The sequence below is a fragment of the Mangifera indica genome, unplaced genomic scaffold, assembly GCF_011075055.1.
Source record: "Mangifera indica cultivar Alphonso unplaced genomic scaffold, CATAS_Mindica_2.1 Un_0061, whole genome shotgun sequence".
Classification (NCBI taxonomy): Eukaryota; Viridiplantae; Streptophyta; class Magnoliopsida; order Sapindales; family Anacardiaceae; genus Mangifera; species Mangifera indica.
Window position 1 is genome coordinate 8,370 of NW_025401153.1, and position 8,819 is coordinate 17,188.

Consider the following 8,819-nt stretch of genomic DNA (forward strand, 5'->3'; position numbering starts at 1 on the left):
TGAATTTATGGTTCATTTTATCAAATTCTTTAATTTTATTTAATTTTGATGGCTTGATCTTATTTTTTTATTTTGAGATGTTCAAATTTTCTTAGAGCGAAAACTGAAGCTTAAAGAATCAAAAAGGAAGAGTTTATAAAAAAAAGATAGTGGTCAATTATGGCTAGTCTTATGGTCATAATAGTTCCCATAATTACGTGACAAAAATAAAATAAAAAACAGAAATCAGGGTTAAGTAGCTTACTATATAAAGCAAGTTTCGTTTTTTCTATTGATCAATCACCAAAATATAGCAGCCCGAGGGATTTTTAGAGAGAGATTGTTTCAAGAAACAAGGAGAATAGTGAAAATTCAAGATTTAAGATTAAAAAAAGAAGACCCAAGAGAATCAAAATTTGAAAACCTTAGAGTTTTTTTAATCTCTCTTAATATCTTCTTTTACTTACTAAAATGTCTCTCTCTTCAACTTTATCTTGTAATTTGAACTTTATTGTCATGAATAGCTAATTTTCTTCACTAGGGTTTATGATGAATCTATAAATTCTCAAAGATTATATAATAGGTTTTGATTATTGATCAATGGTGATTGTTTGATTCAGTAATTGTGTTTTTCGCTTCTTACTTAGTGTTAAGGTCCAATACTATGCTTGTTTATAGATTGAAGTGTGATATTGAAAAATACATACTTAATTGATTCATGTATTTGCTAAACCTGGGGTTTTACTTAGAGATAAATATAAATATTTTGTGTGTATATTGATTGTCATAGAAATTAATGAGTTTTGATTACATCATATCATAAAAGTAGGTAAACTTAATCTTAACACGCCTAATTAAACTTGAGAGAGAAATTGAGTAAAATAAAATAATCAACCATCAACAATTCATCTTATCGTTGGTTTTAATCTGATTCTTTAGTGATTTTTGAGTAATTGATAGTGAAATCATAAACCCTATGTTTCTCTATATTGGTGTTTTACTTTAATTTTGCTGAGTGTTTATTCATTTTTATCAATTTTGGCTAGTTAGTTTGCATTTCAATTAATTTTAATTCAATTTCCCATTATAGCATTTTATTTTTTTAGCTAATCTTAATTAAAAAAACGAATTAGTACTCAACAACCAATCCCTATAAAGCTGACATCTTTCTATATTACTTGATTGACTCATATATTTGCGAGTCATAGACAACAATTATCTATGTATTTAAATTATATACAAAAAATGTATACACATAATTTTATTAATATTCAATAGTGGATTCCGTACTACAGAGTTAGCACACAATTTTATTATGTTTAAAGGTGATCACAGGCCTTTTTTTCTTCTAACTAAAATTTACCTAGGCATGCACAATCTTGTTTCACATGATTAATGCCATTAGAACACAACTCTTTCTTATATAACATGCTTTCAAAACTTATGATTTCAAGAAGCTAAAACCCATTCACAATTAACATGCAAGCATTCATCATAACTTGTCTAAAAAATCATCAAAGGTCTACCAATCAACATTACATTTGGATAACACTTGAGTCAATCTCTTAAACAACTAAGAGGAAGGCCAACTTACTTGACTTCTAGAGTACAAGCAAATTCTTTGGATGGTTGATGGTTTTTTATGACCGACAACTCCTTTTTGGTGACGAGAAGTCTCTCCTCTAATTGCTCTCTCGTTTAGGTTTGACTGAGTGTGTGAAAAAAAATATAAAAATTACGTGACACATGAGTTTGTATGAACTCTATAGGGGTGTGTGTTGTGTCACATAATTAAGACAATACCTAATTTTTTCGTGATTCTAATCTTATATGAAAAATTTCAAACTTGTTGATGATACACGATCGTGTATACCTCTATACACAGGCGTGTATCACTTTGAAAAACATTACTTAACTCAATTAAAAGTAAAGAAAAAGACTAAAATACCCTTGAGTTTTTCTATGGGTGTTACAACTTTCAAGTTTAAGAATAGCAAAATAAATTATGAATGTCAAGCGTGTAGGTAAGAAAATCTCTTATGAAATTAAGTTGTGTCAATTTTGGTATAGAAATGAAGACCTTTTATAGTAAAAAATAAGGATGTTAGTTTAAAAAAGACATATGAATGTTGGCTATGATGAATACATTAACAGTTAGCTTTTAAAAATATTATGTAATAATATTAATGTTATTAGTAAAACTAAATTCAACGGTGTAACTTCCACCATGATGAAAAATCACTTGTTTTAGGTAAGCTTTTATTTTTCATAAATTTAAAAAAAAAAATTAAAATGATGATATATAAGAACATACTAGACACAATCTTTCTCACACGTAATAGAGATTTACCCAATAACACATGGATCGGGCTTTTACTAATTCTTGTGTACATAGGTCCAACCGTTTTTCTTATCTCTTTATAAGCCCACAAAGCAATGATGTTTTTAAATTACAAGGAGATTACATATATGTGAGACTCAAATCTTTTTAAAATATTTCAAATACATACAACACAAAATACCTTTCAACATTATAGCTTAATTATTAGTTTTAAGAACAACTCATTGTTTGTCCCTTTTGATAGCTAATTATTGAAACCACCTTCCATTAGAAGATGCAGTCCATTACCATAGTAGAAGGATATGAGTCAAATCTTGTAACACTTATAGGTATTTCCATGGGCATTATGTTCTTTTTCTTTATATATTAATGTGGTTTAAGTATGTATTGTAGGGAGTGAACAAATATTTATCTCAAAGGTGGATGCCTGTTCATGCATGGTGAAGGGCAAAAAAGTCTTTTCAGGTTTAGCACACAAAAATAATTAAGTGTAAGGTGATGAACATCATGCACACTAGAGTGTACGCTTGTTTATTAGATGCGTCGAATTTGAATTTGGTCTAGATAAGTTTCTTAGTGACTTCAGGGTGTATTTTAATGGAATAGTAAGATGAATGACCATCCATGGAGAAGGAACAACAATTTGTGTTGTTTAATTCACATAATAAAAAAGGGTGTTGGTTGTTTGACTAACTTTTATGTGATATTTCATTCAACCAACTAAATAGAAACCTTGAGAGAGATTTTAGGCAGTCAAAGGGGCAACAAGAGAGAAAAGGAACGTCAAAACCATCTAGCCATGCGAAGAGTTTGCTTGTCAATAGAGGAAAGGTAAGTAGATGACCCTCCCTCTCTAAGCTTTTGAATATGCATTTGGCTATTGTGTTTTTGGCATTTGAGATATTATGAATTCATAAGGAGAAATTGTGGAATTATGGTAATAATCTCTATGATCTGAATTATTGGTGGTGTATGTATTTGTGATTTTTGATAAAGAACGACCGCCTAAGGTGCATGAAGACTGTGTTGGTATATTTTAGATTGTTTGGATTCACTTGGTTAAGCTAAAAAATGTGGAAACTAGTAGGATTATGATTTTTAGACAGTGATAAATGCCCATTTATCTTTAGACAAAAGAAGAATTTCTTGTTCATATGATGAATACCTATTTCAGAGATCTCAGCTTGAAAGATTGCTCAATATGGGATGAACGCCCGTTCATGATAGGTTAAGGTGAATGATGAGGTTAGAAAAGGAATAAGCATTCAGGGCTTAAAGTAATTAGTTAATATACGTCATTAGTAAAAAAAGGGTGAATGCCTATTCATAGCAACTTGTACATCTGTTCATGGGCTCAAAAAGATAAGCGAGGAGCAAAGGAAGATGATGCTCTTTCACTAATGCAAGAAAACTATTTTACCCTTGTGTTATGTGTTAAAATGGGGAAAAAAGTTAAAAAGGTTTGCAAGAGGGAAAATTAATAGTTGGCTAATCTGAAGTGCTTAACTATATGAAAAACGACACAAACCCTAATCAAGGTGGATTCAGATAAAAAATAGAGAAAATTAAGAAAAGTGGTGTACACTAAGATAATTAGTAGTTGTGTATGAAAGTGATAATATATGTGAAAACAATAGGACTGTATGAGAGATATATACCCTTGAGATGTATCATGCGCTCGACATCACAACATATTAGTTAATTTCCTTATGTGATCAATAAAATGCATTATATATGGGTATATGGTAAAGGTCATCCTAAGATGATAATTCATATAACAATCTTATAGTTATGTGTATGTGGTAAGGGAGGGACAACGACTAGTTTTCTCATGTGACCAAGTTATCATAACTAGTTAGCCCAATAGTCCAACTGGTATGTGTGTGAGGCAAAAGAGATAGTAGATATAAGATGTCAATTGCTTTCATGAGGGCATTAGATATGTTGAGTATAATTTAGACTTTAGTTGTTTGTGTGATGTGGCCTATGTATTTAGGGCACGAAGGTGGTGAGAAGAGATAGATGGGCATAGGTAGGTGCCGGGAAACATTCGCTAGTAACCATATAAAGACATATTGATAGAACATTGGGTTTATTAGTTATATTGTATGCATAATGTCGAGATGTCAACTATTTATTGAGTGTTTTTTATTTAAAGATTCCTTTTTTGTGGTTTTACAAGTAGCTAGGCATGTAATAAAGTTAGTGGTCCAATTCAAATCGTTGCATGAGGTTAAGGGGCATTTTTGTCATTTGTAAATTTTATAAGTTTATGTTGATTTTTCTAAATTTCCAATTTGAGACATGGATTGTAATTATGCACTTTATTTTGTGATTTTGGATTTGTTTCAGACACTTGAGATTGTGTGAATTGAGTTTATTTTATTTACATATTGAGGTATTTTAGATTACACCTTTTTGTATGCAAATTTGAGTTAGTATAAACAAACATGCTCTTTATTTTGTCGTAATTGATAAAAGTTCAAGTTGTACATATCTCTTTGGATTATATTTTAGATACGGGTATATGTCATGAGAATTGTGTTACAAATCCTCTTTATAAGGTACAAAACCCAATTCCAACTGCCTATCAGGTTATGCAAGCTCATTCTCCATGTTACCTTCGACTACTGCGTCTTCCGTTACAGGTTCAATATATGTCACAACAGTGTCTTTTCTAAAAGCTAAATAGATAATGGCTAATACATAAATGGCCATCAGAGGAAACACTATAATGCTGATGAACACGTTTCCCACTTTGGGCAAATCGTTGTGGATTAGCCAACCTACAAATCCGGTGCTCAAGAAATACACATTGATGCCCATTATTCCCAGGCCCAAGATCCATGAAAGAACAATTATCTGCATGTGCAGTGTTTCAGAATTATTAGAAGAGGATCCAAACATGATTCTCAGAAGATTATGTTTTACACGAATTGATTCAGAAAAAGAAAACAACATCGAAACTTGATTTTTAGAAGTTTAAGTTTTACATAAGCCCCAATATGGTTAACTTCAATTGGAAAACTTTACCTAGAATAGAAGAAAACCAAAAAAAAAAAAAAAGAACTTACATAAATAGAGTGCTTGTAGGGTCCCATTTTGTCGCTACTGTTGCTAAATTTTAGAAGCGGGATGAGAGCGAACGGCAGTTCAAATGACAATATCATCTATAATTAAAACTCAGTAAATATTTAGATTTTAATTTGATGCAGACATAATATTATAATTAATAACATATTTTTAATGAATTTATTTTATCTAACCGAAGCAATAATGATTAATCTTCCTGCTGCTTGAGGTCCACCGATAATTGAAACAATGAGACTTGGTGTAACTGCAACGCACCTTGTTATCAAATTCCTCAGCCATTTTCTCATTTTCATGTCCAGGAAACCCTGAAAATCACACAACAAGAAGCTATATAAAAATTTTACAAAGAAATTTGTGATTATTGAAGTTCAGTTTTTTTTTTTTTCCTTTTTGTTTTTATATTTCTGTTGACCTGCATAATAAATTGTCCAGCACAAGTTCCTGCGATGGCGGAGCTTTGCCCTGAGGCAAAAAGGGCAACGGCATAAACGATGGAGCTCGATTTTCCCAGCACATTCTACACAGAAAGACTCGAGTTTCTGTTAGTATTTACCATATAGATCAAGTTTAATGCTACCAAAATCGATTACCTTGAGGAGGAAAGAAGCAGTGCCTAGTGTAATATTATTGCATTGCTCAATGGTATTTTCTGAGACATTTGGGGCTGAGCAAACACTGGCGGTTATGGACACCATCGCTACATTAATTAACAATGCTACAAATAGGGGTATAGCATTCTCTATGAGGAAATATCTACACGCATCCTGTATAAAAAAACAAGACAAATAATAGAGATATTACCACCAAAACATTTATATCTAAAAGATGTATATATTTATTCAATGTTGTTAGTGTTTTCCTATGGCTTACGTTTATGGCACGGACAGAATTGGGCACTTTTCTGGTGAGCACAAGAGCTGAGTGCAGAAACAGATTATGCCTGCATTATTATCAGTGGGTTTTGTCAGATTTTTATGATTTTGATGGTCTGAATGTTAAATTTTGAGAATTATGTGAAGTTGGATGGATCATACGGCACGACGGTGGTGCCCAATAGAGCGATGGTGTTGCCTACAGCACCATGGCCACTTAGGTTGGGAATAAACAAGCCCTTGAAGATATCAACTGCAGAAGGCTTTACATAACTCATTTCTCCAAAGAAACAGCCGGCCATAACGAGTACAAGCATTGCTATGAACATTTCCAGCTTCCTTATCTAATTTATTTAACCATTCAAAAAGAGGGAGATTAAATATGAGAAACTACCGTTAAGCTCCAAAATATAAAAACAAAACACAAATGGAAATAAATTAAATCAGTTCAAAGAGGGACAAGAGCAAAAATAAATAAATATATAAATAAGAAGACAAATACCCTTGAAGAGAAACGTAAAATCTGCATAGATAGTTACAGAATGCATACATTCAATAAGTAAAAGGATAAGCTAATGAAAATTTTATAATTTCACCTTATTCAATGTTGATTTTGATGCTTCACTAGTAATAATAAACGAAGGATTGATTGAAAAAATTAAATATGAACTGTTAAAATACCCCATATCTTTGCAGGCCGAGCGACAAGAGAGTGATGAGGCCAGTGAGGAGAACTCCAACCCATACCGGGACATGAAAGAGTATATTTAACGCGAAGGCTGTCCCAATCACTGAGAAGAGAAAAAAAAAAAAAAGGCAATACAAATGTTAAATAAAGTACTTGAAAGGTTGAAAAAGTGTTCTCTTGGAATTAATGGATTTGCTTTCAGAAAACTAGTTATAGCATGTTATTGTCAGGTTTAGGCTTCTGTTTGGAAGCACTTCCTGCAGAATCACTCCCAAACTAAGAACTTCCAGTAGTATTTTCTGAAATGAATTTATCGAATGTAAGGCAATGAATTTTAAGATGATTTAAGAATTATGGCTGCCTTCTGGGATATCAGCGGCTATGACAGCTGCTTCGGCCAGCAACCACAGGCAGTAGTTGACAAATCTTGGGTACTCAGCCTTGCATAATTCTGATAAATGTTTGCCTGAGATTCCAATGAACTAAGTTATTGTTATATACTAAAGAAGAATTAACCAAGTAGTTAATATTCATCAACATAACTGTACTTGTAATTTTGGTTAGTTTTGTGACTTACCAGTGCACACACCAAGATTTGCGGCAAGGGACTGCATTATAAGAGCAAAGATCATTCCGACAAGAAGTACCCATAATAGCTGAAAATGGCAAACATGTTAGTTTTCTTCTGGCACCTTCAATTTGAAAAAGATAAAAGCTTCTCTTCCTTATTTTCGATATATACACGATATATATATATATAGTATTTGAAGAATTTTGTTTCTTATATATACCTCATATTGGTAACTAGCTCCTGCTTGCAAACCAGTTTCCACTGTAATATGACATCATAGAAAGTTTGTTAGTCACAGACACAGACCCAGAAAGAGAAACACACATTCACAGAGACAGCAGAAAGAGAGGAGCTTACAGTTTCCTGGGTCCATATAAGCGATTGAGATAAGGAAACCAGGGCCTACAAACGCCAAAAACTTTTTCCACCCAGGTTTCTAATCATTATCAAAATCAAGTTCAAGAGAACTCCATCAGGCATCGATATCCTCACAAGTGTAGGAAGATATCAGTTAATTAACATGGTTACCTCATTTCAGTTCACACGCCCAATTATAAGAAAATTTGTGAATTTTATGTCCAAAAATATCATCATATGTGGTGAATAATAGTTAAGAGAAAATAAACAAACTTAGAGACCTGCTGATCGTCAAAACTTTTGTCATCGTTGTGACTAGTGCAATTGGGAGATGGTGTCCTTCCCTCTACATTGGTAGCGGCCATGCGGTTGCTCCCGCCGCCCCATGATTGAGAAATCTCTGGTTGTTGTTGCTGATTCAGGCTTGCCATATCTCACTTTCTGCTATTTGTTTGTATCTTGTTTACCACCGAATTTCTACATTAAAACACACAAGTGCAACTTTTAATGAAGCTCAACTCCCGTATTTTTATAACAGTGGGTGGTCTGTCTTAAGCGTTCGTTGTTTAGCTTCAAGACACCTCACTTTATTCTCCTAGAGAGAAAATAACTATTATTCAATCGTACGGTACCTCAATAATTATATTTATTTTCAGTCTTGAGATTCTAATTAAGCCTGACAAAAGTTGATACAGTCCGCCAGCTCGATACCATGTGATATAAAAAGAAAATCGAATAGGGTTATAATTTTCAACTTGTAAAATAGTTCAAATTACGATTAGATTAACCCCTAAAAAAATGAATTGTATTTAAGCTAATGCAAAATTAACTAAAATAACTCAAACTAATCGAAAAAATAGTGACACTACTATTAAGTTATTATTATCATTGGTAACACTACTATTGAAAATTGATACT

General features: G+C 32.4%; 1 pseudogene; it reads right to left on the bottom strand.

Annotated features, from left to right (window-relative positions):
* Positions 1 to 4,864: 4,864 nt before the first annotated feature.
* Positions 4,865 to 8,332, bottom strand: LOC123207145 (annotated as a pseudogene).
* Between the last annotated feature and the right edge of the window lie 487 nt (positions 8,333 to 8,819).